At 35.3% G+C, this 21,418-nt stretch overlaps 1 protein-coding gene across 8 annotated transcripts in view; it reads right to left on the bottom strand.

Annotated features, from left to right (window-relative positions):
• LOC105210377 (protein alan shepard) overlaps positions 1 to 21,418 on the bottom strand; it is a 547,478-nt gene that overhangs the window by 139,615 nt on the left and 386,445 nt on the right. The gene's annotated exons all lie outside the window — the stretch shown is intronic.

The raw sequence follows: 21,418 nt of genomic DNA on the forward strand, positions 1-21,418 counted from the left end.
AAGTATGCAATGTTTGTGGTGCGTTAGGTGAGTGACGCTAACGCCATTTTACTCTTATTTTTACTGAATAATAATAGTTTAGAACTTATGCTACTTGTTTAGAATTGTTATTTGTTTAGCAATCTTCGTTATTCCTTGTATCTGTTTATTTATATTTGTACCATAAATTAGCGGCATTAAAAAGTATACTTAGAATATGAAATTTATTTTTAGCCCTCAGGAGCTAACATATGGCAGTAGAAGATACTGCTACTACATATAGGGAATGAGTTTCAAGTGAAACTTACTGTTATCATTTCCTTATTGTTTTTTTAACTTCTTGTACAACTCCCTAAATGTAGGCAACGTTTTGATTTCGGAATGTAAAGGAAAAAGAAAAAAATGGGCTCGGTCATTTGAAATGCGAACTAGTACTTTTGCCGTATTCTGTCTTAATTCCATCAATACTTGTATTGTAGAAATTGATTTACAAAAAAATATAAGTAAAATATTGCCTACATTTAGGCGCGATATATTCCAAATTCAAAAAATAATATTAAATCAAATGTAAATAAAATTAGCACGATTAAAATATTATTAATCCGAATTATTATTGACGAAAACATTTTAGACCGTTTCCATAATTTAAGGTAAGATCTTAAGTCTTACTAATTTGATATTACTAAGTGGGTAAGGATCATTGTCAATGGTTATACTGTTTTGTTAGCTATAAGACCTGAGAGAGGAGTCTCTCTTAACTTTCATAAATCAGAGATTCTTTACCATCGAACTTTTCTTAAATCACAATATTTCGAAGAATTTTCGTAACTGTTTTGGGAGCTGAAAAGGAGTATTTTTGTTCATACGTTTTCAAAATTATTATAATTAATTAAACAGCAGCAAATATAAGGTGAAGTTACCTCAAGAGAGGCTAGGTCTAATTGTCCCGCTGTGCTTAATAAATTATCATCAATTACCTGACTCAATGGCTACAGAAATCATTATTTTGATGCTTTAAAGTCTTAGGTTAACCTAGAAGTTCTTTGGATTATTTCATAAACTCTTTAGTTGTGACAATAATTTGTAAAACATTATGTAAGACGTAGATAGGTGTAATCTCATATCTTTATAGTCTCATATAGCATCTCAGAAGCATTTGTCATCGTAATTTCGAGATACTACCCTTACTTTTTTTACTTTATTAGTAGAACCCGAAGACGTTTGTACCTTCCTGAAAAATCAAGAAATATTCACTATCTAGGTACATAGCCTTCAAAAATTGCTACATCCAATATCAAATTATCAGTAGGTCATTGAAACCTTTAATTACTTTATTAGCGCTTAGCGCTCAAAAAAGTCCCATTGTAATTATTTTTAATTAAATTCTCTGTCTCCTAAGTAATCACTGCATTCGCCTTGCAAATTTTTAATATACTCTGTCTGGCGCAGAGCCTGAAAGATTGCATTGTGAAAAGCTCTCCAGCCAGTCTGCTGCCATTTCCCAAATGCAGCGGCATTTTATCAATGCAGCAGCATTGTTCCTTTGTAAACAATAGACTAAACTCGTTACGTGCTTAGCACCGATTAAAGTATTAACTTATAATTTTAAATTCTTCATAAAATTAATGTGTAGTTTAGAGCTTAGCGGTGCGACACAAAAATCAAACACACACACGCAGTCTTTCTGCAAGGCATATTATGCGTGTGTGTTAGTTCTTAGCTTGCTCATAAAGTGCAAAGCGGGGATTTCATAAATTCATTATGAAGTTGCACTGTGGGTACGTTTCTGGGGGATTTTATGTGAGAGGCCTTTATGATTATTATTAATTAATTTGAGTTTCAACTAGAAAATGCTATCGGAACAAATTTTCTCAATGAATTAGAAATATCGGAGATTATAATTCTTATATTCAGGATCCCGATATTTTAGAAAACTCTCAAAAGCTGCTGGCTTAAAAACTTGACTGACTATTGCTCATTTGAGTTCAAATAATACTGTTTCCCAACAAGTAATAATAAAGATCCGGAATATTGTATTTGATCCATAGATTATAGATCCAAAATGGAACATAATATATATCAGAATCCCGAAATAAATAAAAAGTATGTCTTAATCAAATCGAATCTCAGAAATTATCTTTCCCTTAAATATGTAAAATAAAATGTTCCATTGCCCGACCATAAAGGAATTAGAATAGCAATTACCCGCTTGAACAACAAGGCGGCGGGGGCCGATGGATTGCCGGCCGAGCTATTCAAATACGGCGGCGAAGAGCTGATAAGGTGCATGCATCAGCTTCTTTGCGGAATATGGTCGGAAGAAAGCATGCCCTACGGTTGAAATCTAAGTGTACTCTGCCCAATCCATAAAAAGGTAGACCCCACAATCTGTGTCATTTATCGTGATATAAGCCTTAACAGCGCTTATAAGGACCTTTGTGAAAGACTAAAGCCCACCGTCAACAAACTGATTGGACCTTATCAGTGTGGCTTTATACCTGGATAATCAACAACTGACCAGATATTCACCATGCCCCAAATCTTGGAGAAGACCCGTGAAAAGAGGATCGATACACACGAGGAACAAGACGAAATATTCCTGTCATCAAACAAACAGTCAGAGTTTTCGCGGCTTGGCTCCCACGTCACTCTTGACAGTTATAATTTTGAAGTTGTAGATAACCTGGGAACCAGTACTACTTGGGAACCAGTATTAAAAGCAATAATAAATTAGCCTCGTAATCCAACGTAGAATCACTCTTGCCAACAGATGCTACTTTGGACTGAGTAGGCAATTGAAAAGCAAAGTCCTCTCTCGACGAACAAAAACTAAACTCTACAAGTCCCTCAACATTCCCGTCCTGCTTTATGGTGCAGAAGCGTGGACGATGTCAACATCAGATGAGACGACACTAGGAGTTTTCGAGAGAAAGGTTTTGCGGAAGATTTACGATCCCTCAAACATTGGTAACGGCAATACCGCAGACGATGGAATGAGCCCACTGTGCGACTTAATGAGTTATACTATATACATATATATAAAGTAACTACATTTATGAAAGCACTGTAATTGTACTGAAGCTACTATATCCTTCATATATAACTAAGCACATTTTGCAGTTAGTATTAGTACTGTCTTGGAAGCTGCCACAGTCCAACTCTTGTTGTTGTTTTTGTGAATTTCTGACTTTTCTTAGCTGAACATTACTTTGCAGTGGCAGTAAGAGTGCTTAGAAGTCTATTGCTGCTGCTGCTGCTGCTACTGCTAATTCTACTTTAAATTTCATTAAATTTCATTTTTGTTATTCCAAGCGCGTCGGCTGGAATAACTTCTTTTACTTAAGCGTCATCTAGTAAGTAAGTGTGTGTGGGTGTATGCTTGTGTGCTGTTCTGTATTTCTTGCGTTGGCCACATCTTAACAACTGCTAAGCTGCTTTGTTCTTAATTAAGTCGTGTTGCATAGACGGTCTCGTTGTGGATGTACTTATAGATGTAGGTATGTGTGTTGTTGGTGTGCGTGGTGGCATCATTGGCTGTGCCGTTTCTTCGCATCGCTCGTTCTGCATAGAAATTCCTCTTAAAGTTTTCGAGTGGCTCCAAGTCGGCTTTTTTGGTCATAAATAGAGCATAGCAACCGGCGGCTGAAGCTCTGTTTCGAGTGGTGAGATATTTATTTAGTGGGTTTACGCCTCCCCCTGCGCAGATTCATTTATTTTATTTTTTTTTTTTTGTTTTTTTTTTTTTTGTTAAACAAAAGCCGCATGCAACATGTCAATAGGAAGTAGTGCGTGATATTCGCTAAAAAATATTTTTCTTTCACTTTTTTTTTCGAAAAACGCCCCGCTGTGCAATGAATATTTTTGGCATGTGGTTGGTATACATATTTACACAAGTTCGTATGGACATTGGTATGTGTTTGTGTGTGTGTATCTCTGTGTTCGATGATGTTTTCGCATCCTTAGGCCGTATTTGCTTGCATACATTTCGGCGCTTGTGGGTGCTTTTGGTGGCGAATGAGTAAATGCGTTTCACGCTGCGTGCGTGGAATTTTTATTTCATTAAAGTAATAGAAGACTACAAAGTAAATATAAAAATGAAATAAATGGCATGTATTTTTTTGCTTGGCAATCTATATAATTCCGAGTTTTTTCGAAATTCATATATTCTGATTAAGTTGCGAAGTATGTGTGTGTGTGTTAATTGATTGGCGTGAGAGTAGTCGCTTGAAGGCATTCATTCATTGCTAACGGTCACAAGGTCACGCTCAATTATTTTTAAATTCGCCAAAAATATATACATACATACATACATACATAGATATGAACAAACAGGTGGCATTTTTTCAACATGCTTTCATTCTCTATAAATAGGTATGTATATATATAGGTATATAAATATAAACACTCGTATATTTATATCTAAATCCCACTACGCCGTTTTTATCTCTAATCTTCGTAGTGAACTGTGTTTACATTAATTAAATTTTCTTTGTGTTAATTCTATTGAGAAAGTATCATTTACCGCATGATTTATATATATATATATACATATATAGAGAGAGAGGGATATACGTCTTCATAAGAAAATATTTCCTTTATAAATGCTTATTTTTTGTTATTTTTTGATATACATACCTATATATATGTATATATATAATATTGTAAGTAATCTGTCTGCCAAGAGTCACTAGTGTCTTGTGGCTTTGTGATGGATGATAAGCAAATACGTTTAAATAAACAGAACGAAGAGAAGTGAAAGTAAACGAGCGCTTTGTAATATGACCACAAAGTAAATTATCTCAGAAATATCATTCGAGACGTTTCAAACAGAGGATTTTTATGTGCTTTTATATAAATTATTTGAACAGATATATAAATACAATAAAAGTGCAAAAAATAGTACAAAAGTATTTAAAATTTCATAATACTATAGTACTTGACTTTCCGATGAAGAAAACGTTATCATTTTGTATGGGCGCCCATTGAAATTTACCAAGATAACTAAGACGGTAGGCATATCAAAATACCGCTCGGGATAGAACCTGCATTGAAACTGGGCTATCAGTGAGTTTAGATTATAGATTGAGGATTACACTGCGACCTAAGGTCCCTTAACACGAGTTAAAGGGCTAATGGACGCGATATTACCTCTTTAGGTGTAAAGAGCCCCAATTATCTGACCCCTTTTTTTTGCAATGCCGGGCAGTCAAGGAGTAAGTGCTCAGGTGTCTCCGCTAATAGATCTCAGAATGGGCAATGATCCGCCTAGTAGATTTCCACTTTGTGCAAGTGGCACCTTAGTCTGCAGTGGTCAGTGTAGAGTATCACTAGATGTCTCAGCTTGTTTCTAGGGAGCGCAATTAATTGTTTGAATCTTGTAAAGAATGAATGAATGTGGTGCAAATGCAGTCAGTAGCGGTTCCTACTTGCTCTTTCCTCTTCTTGTAGACGGCTTCTATGGACAAGGGCTCCGCCGCTATCGCCCTGATAGCCACGGCATTTTTTGCTAGTTGGTCCGCAACTTCATTAACTTGTATACCTTTGTATCCTGGTACCCAGATCAAGGTTTTACTGTTGCTGGGCAGTCGGTGCAATAAGTGTCACGTTTGCTCACTTCGGAAAAAACCGAAGCAATAAAATCACTTCACAGTTGATGCTGTTTGTAGAGTAAATAGAAGATGTTTTTGCGTTGTTTCGTGATCGTTGACGTAAACATGGATCCACTGGTACACACCAAAGACTATGGAACAGTCGAAGCAGTGGACTTCACTCTGTGAAACTTCTCTGTAGAAGGCGAAGACCTTATCTACAATGAAAGGTTTTCTTGGATTTACAAGGAGTGATCGACATCTACAACGAGGACAAGACGAAATATCTCCTGTCGTCAAACAAACAGTCAGCGCATTCGCGTCTTGGCTCCCACGTCACTGTTGACAGTCATAACTTTGAAGTTGTAGATAATTTCATCTACCTGGGAACCAGCATTAACAGCAATAACAATGTCAGCCTGGAAATCCAACGCAGAATCACTCTTGCCAACAGGTGGTACTATGGACTAAGTAGGCAATTGAAAAGTAAAGTCCTCTCTCGACGAACAAAAACCAAACTCTACAAGTCTCTCATCATTCCCGTCCTACTTTACGGTGCAGAAGCGTGGACGATGTCAACATCCGATGAGACGGCACTAGGAGTTTTCGAGAGAAAGGTTTTGCGGAAGATTTATGGTCCCTTAAACATTGGTAACGGCGAATACCGCAGACGATGGAACGATGAGCTGTATGTGTTATTCGACGACATAGACATAGTCCAGCGAATAAAAAACCAGCGGCTACGCTGGCTAGGTCATGTTGTTCGAATGGATGAAAGTGCTCCAGCTCTGAAAGTATTCGATGCAGTACCCGCTGGTGGAAGCCGAGGAAGAGGGAGACCTCCACTCCGATGGAAGGACCAGGTGGAGAGGGACCTGGCTTCGCTTGGAATAACCAATTGGCGCCAAACTGCCAGAAGGAGGGATACGCGCATCTACAACAGAGCAGGACATAACGATCATTGGGCCTTACTATGCCGAAGAATTGGGAATATTTAATATCGAAAAGAGCCCCATTTTGCGAAAGAAAACGCAACGGATCACGTCTCAGCTGTTGTCATGGCTAAATTAGGCGAAGTAGGGTACGAACTGCTGGTCCCAACCCTTGTACTCTTCAGATCTGACACTGTTTGATGTGTTTGATATGTTTCCAAACTTGAAAGGGTCACCAGGCGGGCAGAAATTTAAGTTTAATGAGGAGGTTATCAACATCAAGGAGGCTTTCTTTGCAGAGTTCTGGAAAGTTAAAGAAGTTTGAGCACCACTGAGCCAATATTGTCGAACTAAAGAAGACTGTTAAGGGAAACTTGAAAACTTTCAAAATTTCCCTTTTCTTTTGCTAATGTCAGTAAAGGTATTTGAGGACTAGTGCTATGCTATAAAACAATTTGATTTGAACTGTTGGACAGATTTGGAAAAATACGACTAATATTTCGAATAAGAAAGAGTTATTAGTCGGCAATGCATTTGAAAATTATAATGCTGACTCTAGCTACAGGATAAATTTTATTTATTTTTATTTTCCATATACTCCATCTATAGGTTTTTAGAGACGAATTAAGAAAAATGCATAACAAAAATTTTCACAATAGAAAATGGTGTGAAATTAAGAGAGGCCAAAATGAGAAAGGTCCGCAGTAATTGCACACATATGCTGCTGCCTAGGAGACACGTGCGATATTTCATGTTTAATGCGAAATTCGAAAATCAAATTAAAGACAATACAGTTAACCAGAAAGGGAAAGGTTATATTGGTGAACGATTTCAGCACACATTCTTATGCGCAGTGTACGAAAAATGCATGGAATCCCACATGTATACAAAAATAGGTTTGTAGGCAGACGATATCCATGTCAATACCCCAAAAAGGATCGGCTGTGCGTGTGAAAAATACAAAATTTTGCGTTCGCCTACAAAATTCATCAATCAGCAAAAATTTTTGTCATATCACCAAACCCTCACTCCACTCTCTCTACTTGATGCGATTGCCTCATTCTATAAATGTTTGTCAGCGATGCTGGGTGAAATTAAATTATTTGCTTTGCATAAGTTAGAGTTGTACATTGTGTGTGACATAGGAATTTGCAGCGAACGTGTTGTGACTTTGTATTTCATGTTTACTACGACTATAACCACCCATTATCTGAGCGCATACACCCTTTTGTACTACCTTACACATCCTTCAACATATATTTTTTTTGTATTTTTTGCAAATATTACACTTTTCATTCAATTGATTTGCAGCGCCGCACAGGTGATACAGAAGAATGAATATAAAAAACACACACATACACACACTGGCAAATAATCTAAAAGTTGCTGATGCTGACTTGCTGTTTATCCTGCAGCAACGCCATGCCGGCAACCAAGCAGCTGACGACGACCCCTTTGCCGATAATGTCGATTTAAGTATGCGCTTTATTCGAAACTGGAAACCGAATAGGTGAGCAATGTGAACTTCCAACTCTTGCTAACACCAATTCACCACCTTCGCCTGCCCCCTAGCACGCGTACACCCGCACTGCAAGCAGTTTCATTTTTATTGGCATCTACTTTGGAATTTGCAACTTGCTGACATGTTGATATTGACGCGAAATGAAAAGGCGGAGCAAAACGAGATGAATTTATGCTAACTAAAATGAAATTCCAACTCGTGCAACACCCACGAATATACACATGCATACATACTGTTGCTGCTAATGTGGATAGCACCCTTCAGCGGTTGGTTGGTTTGCGGGAGGTAGAAGGAATTTCGTCACCTGAATTAAGCTGATATTACATGGAAAAAAATGTTTAAGGGCTTCAATGTGCCAGTGACGTAAGTGAAATCATACACTGGTTATAATACTAGTGGTAAAGTTGTGAAAATGTAACTAGTAGCATTGTAACTAGTTTTGATGAAAAAATTATTTTTAAATTTGGTAGTAGCTGTGTATCGCTATAATATATATTTTATAAGAAACAAGTAAGGAAAGGCTAAGTTCGGGCACAACCGGCATTGTTCGGTATGAAGTCCACTTGAATAACGAAAATCATCATATATAGTATATGGGGGTTGAGGTAATTCCTAAACGATTTCACTCATATTCATCATCAAGGTACACTATATCCAAAACTATATGCTCACTTAATTTGACTAAGATATTTAACATATTAACCTATTTATAATGTAAGAAGCCTATCGTATTTTTGAAAAATCTATAATTAGGTGTATGGGAGCTAGGGGATGTTATGATCAGATTTTGGTACAGAAAAGATTCCTTCTGAATTAAATTAAAATATCTGAGAGGTTCATCGATATTTTTGGTGAAAAATTACCCTTATGCTCTGAGTTCTTCATGTCTTCATCAGGGGCCTTGAAAAGTTATAGTCCGATTTCGACGATTCTTCCATAAGTGATGCCATAATTGAAATACAATATTTACGTAAAGTTTTATACCGCTATCTTCATTGACTCCTTATAAATATACTATAAAGTGAAGGTACCAGATGGAATTCAAAATTGAGTTATTTGGGAAATAGGCGTGGCTGTGAACCAATTACCGATGCCATATTTCGTTCGTGTCATCATGGTGTTAAGAATATATTTTATACCTAATTTCAATGAAATCGGTCGAGTAGTTCCTGATATATGGTTTTTGTCCCATATATGCTCAAATTTGAGGTTTTGACTACATTCTGAGAAGAGAACGACATTTTGTAAAAGAATTTTATACTTTTTTTACTCACTACAGTAGCATTAGGTGTGCATCTTGGGTAGAATACAGTTCTAATTTGAGTAATAATTCATAATGCGCCTAAATGTAGCCAATCTTTTCTGTTTTCGTTTTATTTTTGGCATAGCGGCTAAGTCTACATTTGGGTCAAGTCTTTTGTATGAATTGAATATTTTAATGTACAAATTCAGCTTTCTATTGTACAAAATAATAAGTTCTTATTATAATATTAAGGTCAGCAAAGTATTTTATGACAGTATTTTGTTAATATCTCTTTTGATTTCCATAAAATAAGTATTTTACAGAATTTTTTTTTGGACTGAGCTGGATTAATTTTGGAATTATTTTTGAAAGAATTGTGTTATCATAAGGATTGTGTTTTAATGGTAATCTTATTGTCAGAGTATTTGCTAAAATAAGACTAAAATTTTAAGCGTTAACGAGTTTTGCAGAGATAATAGATATATCGCTTTAATATCGATTTATCGGCACATCTAAAATTTATCATTAATTTCTTTTCATCAGATTTAGTTCGTGAACAATGAATAATCGAACTTTTGGTAATGATATTCGGAATTGGAATCGATAAAAAATTGAGTTTGTGAACCGATATATCTAGTAATGCATTTTAGAAGAAAATATCATTTTTAATTCCAATACTTGTTTGTACTTTAAATGTTTTACTTCTGATAAATTAATAATGAAGTAATTTTATAATGAATGTGGCCAATTTCCTGCACTATATGCTATGTTAAGTTATGCCCCTCTTCACCTCTGCTTGTAAAAAATACATTTAAGCATATGTACATATATCACTATATACTCCGTTTCATGTTGTTAAAAGGTAATGATACAAAACCCAAATGGGTGGATACTCCAAATAAGTGTTAATGTAGTACATCAAAGTACAAATTTATGCACACACAAACAAAGCACATGTACATACATACATAAGTATGCATCAGTGAGTACAGAGTCTTGTGTGGTATCGCATTCTTCGATCAGCAAGCATTTCGTTTTCACTCACTCTCTCTCTCTCTCTTAATTTGCATTTTTAAATGGAATTAAAATTCTTTGTGCGAAATTCTATGAAAAATTCACTTTGCATTTTATTTGAGAAATTCAAGTGAATTCTTTGTCATGTGGCAATGTTGATAATTTTGTCTTTTCGCTTGCGGGTATTTTCGGTAGAAAATACAGGAAAATAACTGCATTTGCAGTTGTTATATATATAAATTGGGAATATAGTGCTTATGAATGTATGTGTGTGTACGTATGCTGTAGAAATTATTGATTATAACATACAAAAGGGTAAAAGGAAAAGGTTTGACATATCAAAATTATATAATATAATTATAATGTTGAGATAAGGGATTTAGTTGTTTCCTCACATTTATAGAAATTGCTCAATTTTACATAGAATTTTAGCATTTTGAAATACTTTGAAATAGCCAAAGGCTAAACTAAAAAATATAAAAGATTGTAAAGAGTGAACATTTTTTTTACACATCGTTATATTTGGTATTTAGAGCAAGCTACCAAGTTTTAGCTGATAGACATGTCTGAAAATTTGTTTCAATATCTTTTGTAGTATAATACTAGAGCACAAGCTACATTTTGGTCAGCATTCCTCATTCAAAGAGAGTTCACAAGGGTTTCTACGTTTGAGGCATGACTTTCGAAAATGTCCTTATAGACATCGTTCAATATACTAAGACCTCAACAGTGTTGGTAATATTCCTGTAGGTAATCTCTGTGTAATTAGCGTAAATACTCTCAATTGTAATGGGTTCACATAATCGTATTTTTAAATCATGTTTTGACCAGATTTGAAATTCTTAGAAGAATCTTAAGGTAATGTAGTGAATTTAGAGGAAGGGTGGTCTCATACCTTCGAAATGAAAGCATCTCCATGGCATGGGACTTCGCTTGCATCAGTTTCTTTATTGAAAGCATAGTAAAACTGGATTAAATATACAAATATTCATACTCTCTTAACAACTTTAACAAAGTTGTTAAGAGAGTATACTAGTTTTGTTCACTTTGGTTGGTTGTAAGTCCTAAAACGAGTTAGATATTGGGTTATATATATCAAAATGATCAGAGTCACAGTCACATGTGGAAAGAGTTCAAATCCGTCTGTCTGTCTGTGCAAGCGATAACTTAAGTAAAAATGGATATATCTTTGGTAAAAATATTCCTTGGCACCAGGAGACGGTTGGTATCGTGGACGTAGATCCGCTCCCTACTAAGTTCTTTGCACATATTAATCTAGTAAACTAATAAAGATATATCAACGAATGAAGATATATCGCTAGACCCGTTTCCTTTAGGCACTTTCTTATACACTCTAAAATTGTTGGAAATCGGATTATAACCACGCCCACCTCTCATACAAATGTAATGTTAAAAATTACTAAAAATGCTTTAATTCAGTAAGGAAAAACTCCAGAAAAATTCCATTTTAAAGATGGTAAAGAAGGGCTGCACTCAAATTAGTATACACACTCCGTCCACTTATGGGTCAAAAACCATATCTCAGGAACTACTCGACCGATTTCAATGAAACTTGGTTTGTAATAGTTGCCTTACATCCCTATGATATGTTGTGAAAATAGGCCAAATCGCTTCACAACCACGCCTACTCCCTATATACCAGAACTTTGAAGACGATCTGAATCGTTTACTTTACAATGTATAAAGTAAGCACTAGTGAAGAAATCGGAACAGAACTTTGTACAAATAGCGCATTTATAGTGTGGCATTGCCCGTCTAAAAATCGCCGAAATCGGACCATAAATTTTCAAGGCCCCATATATGGAGCATGAGGTCCCCGGTGCTTCTAATAATTTTTTTTACCGAAAATATAAGTAAGTCTCTCAGAAACTTTGAAGAAATTCAGGGGGAATATTTTTCTTCTAATAATATCTAATCTAATAAATCGGGTCATAACTTCACCTAGCTCCCATATACCCAATATTAGAATTTCCAACTTTCAATGGACTTTATACTATATGTGTATATGCCAAATAGTGTGCTATATTAATAAAATTAAATAAATAAATTTCGAGTGTATAAAATGTTCGGTTACACCCGAACTTAGTTTTTTCTTAATTGTGTTTATTTATTATTATTTTAGCGGATTCTCATTCAATTCCCATTCAAGGGATATCAATATTTTATCATAGTCTAAAAATATTAGTTTGCCTTAAACGTTTTAATAATTATTTAATACCTCCCGTTTTATGATAACCAAAATAAGACCGTCGCAAAGCAACAGCTTAAACGCAGATTATAGCTAACAAAGCCAACTGCAACTACATGCCGATAAGCTAAATAATCGCGTTCAATTTTGCCGTTTCGGCGCTTATTTGCAACCATGTTTTGGCAATTAAACTTGTTGGCGCAAAAAAAAAAATGCAAGCGCACTAACACTAGTACAAGCGGAGAGGCAGAAGCGTCGACAAAAATAATACGCCCAGGCGTTAAATGAGCGAACATTTTATATATTTATATATAAGTATATACGCTGCTAGCAAAGAGTTGCTGCTGCTGCTGAGCAGTGCCTTGCAGCGTAATGAAATGAAATACGCGAGAGTTGCACTCTACTTCTGTAGAACGCATGCGCATTACGTATACGCCCCAGCGCACCAGCAAATAATGACATATTTAGCTCTTAGCTGTCGAATATTTATGTGTGTGGGTAAGCGCTCTTGCTTGAATAGTTATATAGGTGTGTTTGAGCAGCGCGTGTGGTGAATTCAAATTGCGTTGTTTCATTTTTGGAAGCCCAATAAGTGAAGTTTCTTTTTTTCACGTTTTATTAAAAATGTTTAATGAAATTGCAGTTGAAATGATTTTATGGTGGAAAGGAAGTGAAATTAGCGGATAAGGTTCCTTTAGGAGGCCAAATTCGAGTAGAATTTAATATGATACATGTTAGAAAGCGCAGTCAAGGTGGAAGAAGTCTTTCAAAAATATATTTACTCTATTTCCAGCTGCTTTATGCCGGTTATTGGCTTCTAAGAGCCCAGCAAATTGATTATATTGAGCTTAATGTATAATTTTAGTATTATATACAAGTCAATAACATATGCTACAAATCTATCTATAAACACACATATACATTCATATTCATATATATATACCCCAAACTCTCTCGAGTTTCCTTCACTGAGAGCACATTGAAAATGCTCTGCTCAGCACATTTGTTTATACGCTGAGAATTCGAGGTTAAAGTGCCGGCAAATAAACAAGCAGAAAACGAACGAAAAGGAATGGAAAGTGTGTAGAATTTTGTTAATGCCGCTGTCTAAGCTACGAATGACATGAAATCGCCAATTTACCAGCAAATATAAGGCAATATGCAGCGTATTAACGAATATAAAAATATTTATTTATTTTCATCTAAGCGGCAAAGTCTTCGCGTGAAAATGAATAAGCAAATAAATATGGATTGTCATTAAATGACAGCAAATGCAGTAAAACACACATGATTATTAAATATGTACATGTGTATATATATGTGTGTGTGTATGTGCTTATACTGAATTGAGTGAATGCTCTAATAGCCATTGACTTTAGCGCCTATTTATAGGCAATAATAATGCGTCTTTATGGCAACTGCATTAGAAGCTGCGGTTTATAGGCGTTTATGTGGCTTATTATTACACAAACAGCGGAAAAATTTAATGTGTGCATGTGTGAACGTTATAAAAAGGTTGTTGGCAATTTTCATAAATTGACACTTATCGCGCCAATAATCATTTACGATCATTCATAAATTTATTAAATTTTTTATTTAGGTTTTTTAGTGTTAATATACCAATGTCTATAGCCAATTTTTCAAGTAAGCTTTTTGTTTATTGAATTAAATGAACTAAATTTTAATAAAAATATTTTGAAATAAAATTTGCATGTTATTCATGTCATTATTTCTTTTGTCAGATATCCATTTATCAGAGTTTCAAACTTTTAATAAAGTTTAGAAAATTTAATTTAATTCTTTTTGAAAATTTGTTTTTTTGAAAATTTTTTTTAATCTTTTGAATTCATTTTTGAAAATTTGTTTTTTTTTTTTAATAATCTTTCTCAATTATTTTTCTTTTTGGGATGTTATATTTCATCATCCACACCTTCTCTTTGACTGTTTAGCACTCAATATGCCAAACATTTGTATCTAACGGAATAAATCGTCCGAGCAATTTTTTGAATTCGAAATTAGTCGTTTCATCAGATTTGTGACAAGCGGAAGGCGATTCGTCGATAAATGACACTCTCTGATTCTTATCTAGGAGTTTTTGACATAACGAAAGATCAGCGATTCAGATTTCATACTCAGGATTTCAATTGTGAAGATCTCACCCGAGAAAATCCCAAACCCAATATCTAAAATAATAACATGCTTTATTCAGAGTTATAGTTACTAGTAATTTCGTAAACCTATATCGAGAGGAAGGAAGCGAAGTGAATGAGTCTGGATTTCAATGAGGACAAGACGTAATATCTTCTGTTCTACCACGTCTTGGCTACCATGGCTTAGCTACCACGTCACTGTTGACAGTCATAACTTTGAAGTCGGAGATAGTTTCGTCAACTTGGGAACCAGAGTTAACAACACCAACAATGTCAGCTTCGAAATCCAATGCAGAATTACTCTTGCCAACAGGTGCAACTTTGGACCGAGTAGGCAATTGAAAAGTAAAGTCCTCTCTCGACGAACCGAAATCAAACTCTACAAGTCGCTCATTATTTCCGTCCTGATATATGCAGAAGCGTGGACAATGTCAACATCAGATGAGACTACACTTAGAGTTTTCGAGACGAAAGTTTTGCGCAAGATTTATGGCCCTCTGAACATTGGCAACGGCGAATACCGAGTTATACGACGACATTGTTGTCCGAATTGATGAAAACACTACGGCGCTAAAAGTGTTCGATGCAGCACTAGCTGGAGGAAGCCAAGGAAGAGGAAGGCCTACATTCCGTGGGAAGGACCAGATGGAGAAGAAACTGGTTTCACTTAGTATTACCAATTGGCACCAAATTGCGATGGAAGGAAAAGAATGGCGCGCTATTATCGATTCGGCTATTATCGGATAAACGGTTTCTACGCCAATTACTTATATACATACATACATATCATCGGGAATCCGGTTTAACAAAAGTTCATGTTAGGATCTTACCAGAATCTATCATCCTTAATCTATTAATTAATATTCTCCATTACTCTGGTTTTCATCATGAAAGTTGACTTTCTGGACCGTTCGACCAAAGCCTTTATTGTTTATTAATTTCTTCTTCATTCTCTCTCATTCAGGTCCTGAAGATTCCAATTATTTAAAGATATAACGTAATTACGAGCAGAATCGCGGTCAAGGTTGAAAATTGTATTTCTTTGAAAAAGACTGTTTTGTGAGAAGGGATTTCTGTACAGTCTTAAAAATGAGAAAGGTATTCGATATTGATTATTCTTATAGAAGCTAATGAAATTCATTAAACTAGTAATTAACAGCAGAGTTATACGCAGACATTTACTAATAACTACAGAGGTCAATTACTATAAAACAACTTTCCACATTTGGTGTCTGCAGAGTAGCAGAAGCGCACGTGACCAGTTGCTGAATGTGACGAAACTTCCAATAAAGTGTAAGCAAGTTCCATACGCGAGCACGGTCAAAGCTATTGACATTTCAATTTATCAAACTAAACCAAACATTATTGGCCAAAGTCAAATGGCGAGTAAAGAATACCAAATAGAATTACGAGACCATCGAAGACAGTTATTAGCCATGGCAAGCGGTCAAGCGCCATCACTGCAGTGCAAGTTAAGCTTTGTGGATGTGCTGCAAAACAAAGAGAAAAATCGAGGAAAAAACGGAAAATGATTACGTGTTGACAACATGGTTAGTAATGAGGGATAACAAGAAAAACTTGTGTACGGGAATATATAAAAAGAATTCAGGGAAAAGACAGAAGACAGAGTAAAATCCCTTTGGGGACATAAAGTGACATTGCCAATGCTGCTGGTCACAATCTTGTGTCGCATGAAGTAGCGGCATGTGCTGCAAGCGTTTGCAAGCAATGTCTTAGCAAGGATATAAAACGCAAAGCTAGACTGCAGGGGATGCAATAAAAAACTAAGAAAATTAAGCTTTAACTAAAAATAATGCACAACAATCTACTTTGCTGTTCAAACATATTGCCAATCAAAGTATCTTGGTGTATTGATAAAGTTACTGCAGAGTTTTAAAACAACAGTAAATAGATTTTTATATATATGAGAAAAATTCGGGAAAGAAAAAGTTAAAATTTTACCATTTAAATGAGGACAATAAAGTTGAAGCGACCACTGTAGTTGATGTCTTCTGCATGGTTTTCTCTTTTGGAACTTCTTTTTGGTACTATTCCACTTCCATTTAAACTAAAATGCATATAACTACTATACAAATGTTTTACCGATAGATGGAGCTGTGACGAAAATATATGTAAAAGTTGTATTTAAGGTGCTATCTTGTACTAATTTGGGATAATATAAACAATTAACGATTCTATAATACCAAAATATAGAAAAATAATATTTCTTATCAAAAATTGCTCATTTTTTTTATTATATCTTCGGATAACGACTCAAGGTTTGAACAAATGTATGAAAAATATTGAGTTATTTTCTCCACATTGTCTAATTAGGTGATGTTCAGGGGAAGCAAACATTTTTGATTGTATTGTGAGAAGAATTGGCTTCTGTTAGAATATCACGAAGTACTTTTCCTTCAAATGCCTACAAAGCGGACGTTCTCTACCTCTTAACAGTGGATACAGGAAATATGCAGAATATATATCTGATTAAAGTCTTAATTAAACTTAATATCGTCATATATATGATGGAAGAAGGCTATTTTTAAAGCAAATGTACCCAAGCCAGAGCAACACAGAGTAATATTGAGAATGACTTGTATAGCACCAACTTATACTGCTTTGAAACGTCATAACTGTTGGTACGATCAAAGAATAAAGCTTCATAAATCGCAACTAACTTCTTACTATTCTCATTTAGTAAATAAAATATTGACTATAGTATAAAGTAAATGCTATATTTGCATCTAGCACATTCTTTATATCCTATCGGCACTAAAGTCAGATTTATCGCCGAACAGTGAAGATGAAGTTATACAATGTTTCGAAATATATACTCTTATTAGTGTTTCTCCAAATTTATTGTTATAGTTTCCAAAACATTTGCAGAATCAAAAATTTTATTGATTTCTTGTTCGAAATGAAATATATAAGCGGTTATACCAATTTGTAAACCGACTCAAGACTTGGTTACACAAAAATAAATAATAAAAATATTTTCTTGAATTCTTTCCTTAGTAGAGTGATGATTGATTTATATTTGGTTTAGGAACTGTTGAGATTACGAATACATGTTATTACTTAAAATGATAAATCACTTTAGAAGTAAAGTAAAGTAGTGGTTATATCAAATTATCAAAATTTAGAATCAGTGATTTTCAGGACGACAGAAATATTATACGAATTAAAGCAAAATCAAAAGGAATTGATCTATGACTAATAGTTTTTACATACAGGAGCTAATTGATCAATTAACCGATCTTTGCTCGATTAAAACGCTGATTTAGATCGATTTACCATACAAAATAAAAATCTAATTTTTCTACAATAATTTTAATTGACAAAAACAAAAATGTGTAACAGCTGACCGATTACAGAGTAGCCGGTAGTGTGAAGGGAAAAACTGGTCTCTCAATCAAAATTTTAATTGATCAATTAATTTGGCTGTGTGAAAAGGCTATAAGATAATTGGGTTAATCAACTAATTGATCAATTTTTCTGTGGCACATCGCTTGAAGAGGGAATTTCATAATATAAGTATAATAATCGTTTTTCAAGTACATATCTTTCAAGCTTTCCATTTTTAGCCAAAGCTATTAAAATTTTTAAATCGAATGAAGTTAAAGAAAATTGAACTCTTAAAAGTTCCAGCTGGTTCTCAATGTTAATTGTCACTTTGATGGATAATGATTTAATTAAAATATTTGTACGCCAAAACGGCCTACAAAATTTAAATTTTTAAGAACATAATATGTGTAGGTATTTTTATCTATATATAAAACTTACTTGCGCTAATGACATTTCATTAAATTCATAAAACACTTAGTATTGTATAATTCCACAAGCGACTTACCTGCAAAGAGATGGGAAGAGAAAAATAAAATTTAATTTCCATTTAATTTATAATTGCTTGCGAAGACACTAAAGTTTACTACTATGCTTGTAACGGTAATTCACAAATAATTATATTTACGAGCCAACATAAACATTTCATATTATTATTTACCTTAAGAATTCACAACCGAAGCAATTCACAGCTACAAGATTATATATACATATGTATATATATTCGTCGGTGTATAATTATGTGGTATATGTGCGTAAATATGTACTCGTGGATTATTGCTTCTGCGTAAATTTCGTTCACATGTATGTTCATAGGCTTGCTTGCTGTTTAGGCATTTCATTTGCGACAATTTATGGAGCTTAATATGTTGTTATGGTCATAAAGTGCAAAATGGTCGCAATTAATCAAAGTAAATTTTTGAAATAAGCCATAAAATGAGTTCAAGGATTTACACATTTAAGGCAATGGCAATTGCAATGCACACAAATACAACAACAAATACAAATACAAACATATATGCAGATACATATAGTTGGAGATATGCTGGTGCATAAATTCCAGTAGTCGCATTGCAAGTGATTATAAGGAAGAAGGAACATGGTAGTGAGACAATTATGCTCATATGCTGATAAACAAACAAACAAATCGAAATTTAATATTTAACATAAATATTTGTTTAACTAGCATGTGCTTTTGCTTGTTTACTGAGTTCAACGTTTGCGTGAATGATAGTTCTATTGGTTCTTCTCTAGTCTTTTGTTAGTTCAGTTGAAAATTGTTGACCGATAAATATAACAGTAAATGCTCTGAAAATTCAATATCGCTCTTTGAAGCTGCAGCACTATAGGGTGGGTCAAATGTGAATTATTTACAAAATATACTAAATACTATTGGCATAATATTCAAAAATCTGAGGTGATTTTACAAATAAAAGTGGAGACCTACTGGGTAGAAATTACCAATATGTGGTATACAGAGGATGCTGATCATAGAACAACAGAAGCAGGACTCATAAATGTCAAAAAAGTCCCCTCTTCATTTCTGTATTGTTTCCAAATGACCTCACGTACCAAAATAAGGGTTAAATATGTTGTATGAAAGTTATATTGGAGTGGATAAATTCGAACGCCAAAAATTTTAGGGTTAGTAACGTGCCGGTCTTGGTCATCACAGAAGAAGTATGGCCCAATAACATCGCCGCCCATAAACTGCACCAAACCGTATTTTTTCCGGAGTCCAATGGTGACTTATAGAGTACGTGTGGATTGCTGCCTGACCAAAAACGAATATTTTGTTTATTAGGGAAGCCATTCAGCCGGAAATGAGCCTCATCCCTATGTAGAACCTAGCGCTGTAAAAGTTGAGGCCACTGACTCCGTATTTCGGCAGTAAATTTTAATAATTTTGACTCGTTGTTGGATCTAATATCTATCCTGAACTCCTTACTGAGGAGAAATGTCAAAAGAGCGGGAAAATATGTCGTCGTTGGCTGTCCCTATCGGTCTACTTTTCTAGCTACTCTATTAAAAAACCCTTTATAATTATTTGCTCCGTAAATTAGAAACATCAAAGCTCCGGAGGGAAATGATATATGAGCATATTTTTGGGTAGTTGAAGATTAATTATTAGTTCTTCAAATATCAGTTTTTGAGTATTATCAATTTATATATTTTATAGTAATTATATTAAGAACAATCGACCGAGCCGAGCTATTCAAATACGGCGGCGAAAAGCTGATAAAGTGCATGCATCAGCTTCTTCGGAAGAAAGCATGGCCGACGATTGGTATCTCAGTGTACTCTGCCCAATCCACAAAAAGGGAGACCCCACAATCTGCACCAACTATCGTGGGATAAGCCTCCTTAACATCGCTTATAAGGTTCTATCGAGCGTACTGTGTGAAAGACTAATGCCCACCGTCAACAAACTGATTGGACCTTATCAGTGTGGCTTTAGACCTGGAAAATCAACAACAGACCAGATATTCACCATGCCCAAATCTTGGAGAAGACCCGTGAAAAGAGGATCGACACACACCATCTATTTGTCGACTTTAAAGCTGCTTTCGACAGCACGAAAAAGAGCTGCCTTTATGCCGCGTTGTCTGAATTTGGTATCCCCGCAAAACTAATACGGCTGTGTAAGTTGACGTTGAGCAACACCAAAAGCTCCGTCAGGATCGGAAGGAGCCGTTCGACTCCAAACGACGTTTCAGACAAGGTGACTCGCTATCGTGTGACTACTTTAACCTGATGCTGGAGAAAATAATACGAGCCGCAGAGCTAAACAAAGAAGGTACAATTTTTTATAAAAGTGTACAGCTACTGGTACGCCGATGATATCGATATCATTGGAAACAACACCCGCGCCGTTAGTTCTGCTTTTTCCCGCCTGGATAAGGAAGCGAAGCGAATGGGTCTGGTGGTGAATAAGGACAAGACGAAATATCTCCTGTCATCAAACAAACAGTCAGCGCATGGTGCTACTATGGACTGAGTAGGCAATTGAAAAGTAAAGTCCTCTCTCGACGAACAAAAACTAAACTCTACAAGTACCTCAACATTCCCGTCCTACTTGTTGATGCAGAAGCGTGGACGGTGTCAACATCCGATGAAACGGCAGTTTTCGAGAGAAAGATTTTGCTGAAGATTTATGGGCCCTTAAACATTGGCAACGGCGAATACCGCAGAAGATGGAATGATGAGCTGTATGTGTTGTTCGACGACATAGACATAGTCCAGCGAATAAAAAGACAGCGGCTACTCTGGCTAGGTTCTGTTGTTCGAATGGACGTGCCCCAGCTCTGAAAGTTTTCGATGCAGTACCCGCTGGTGGAAGCCGAGGAAGAGGGAGACCTCCACTCCGATGGAAGGACCAGATGGAGAAGGACCTGTCTTCACTTGGTATTACCAATTGGCGCAAACTGCCAAAAGG

The sequence above is a fragment of the Zeugodacus cucurbitae genome, chromosome 4, assembly GCF_028554725.1.
Source record: "Zeugodacus cucurbitae isolate PBARC_wt_2022May chromosome 4, idZeuCucr1.2, whole genome shotgun sequence".
NCBI classification, from domain to species: Eukaryota; Metazoa; Arthropoda; class Insecta; order Diptera; family Tephritidae; genus Zeugodacus; species Zeugodacus cucurbitae.